Below are 997 nucleotides of genomic sequence, written 5' to 3' on the forward strand. Positions count from 1 at the left end.
CCTCGAGAACCACATTTGCTAGTGGTGTTATTGGATTGGTGTTAGTGTTTGGCCGGTTTTCTTTCTAATATAAGATTGAAATATCTTTTCTCCTGATACGATTCAATCAATGTCCTCTTACAAGTTGTTAAATTAGGAGACATAATGCTTTCTTATCATTGTTGACATTCGATTTTTTAAACACTTCAACCGGCCTTCGGGTAGAGGTAAAGGTTAATTTAGCATGTGTTGTCGAAAAATAAAGATGACAAGATAGTTTCGTTTTTGGATCATGTTCGGAAAAGGAAAGTTTCTGCTTTGTTGACATTATGTTCAAAGTTTACTTAAAAGATGAATAAAACAGTGGATTCTATCTGTGAGGCGCTATGTCCTTGAAATGTTTAAATTCTTCGTAGGAGGAACAGACACGTTTTCCGGATGGTTTAGTAACTGCCCATATCTGGACCAAGCTTTTTCCGTTAACTCAAATACGTGAAAAAGTTAACACTGTGCATCCAGTAAACACGCGAAAAAGCGTGCAGAACGTTGCAAAAAAGAAAATAAACACGAATAATTCTCAGTGTATGAATTGGTAGAACAATCCATGTTTTACAAATTCATGTTTTACAAATCCACCTTTTTTACAAATCCATGTTTTACAAATCCAGTCCATGTTTTACAATCTGCCGGGAAAATGAGCACGTACGAGCCACGATTGGTTTTGGTCTCACTTCTGATTGGTTGAAAAAGTGGCGCGAGAACTTTGAACCAATCACCGAGTGAAGTGATGCAAAACCAATGCAATTCGCTAATTACTTTCGACACTCAATTGAAAACCGCTCTACAGAGGACATAATTAATATTTAGCTGGTATAAGACAGTTGATGAAAAAGACAAACGCAACTAGATTCATTTTGACAACGTTTCGACATCGTCCGATGTCATCGTCAGGCAATGAATTTTAATCGGATGAAGCATAACTTATGGTACAAGAACAATAGAACTATAGAACAATATA

This window comes from Montipora capricornis, chromosome 8 (genome assembly GCF_036669925.1).
Source record: "Montipora capricornis isolate CH-2021 chromosome 8, ASM3666992v2, whole genome shotgun sequence".
NCBI classification, from domain to species: Eukaryota; Metazoa; Cnidaria; class Anthozoa; order Scleractinia; family Acroporidae; genus Montipora; species Montipora capricornis.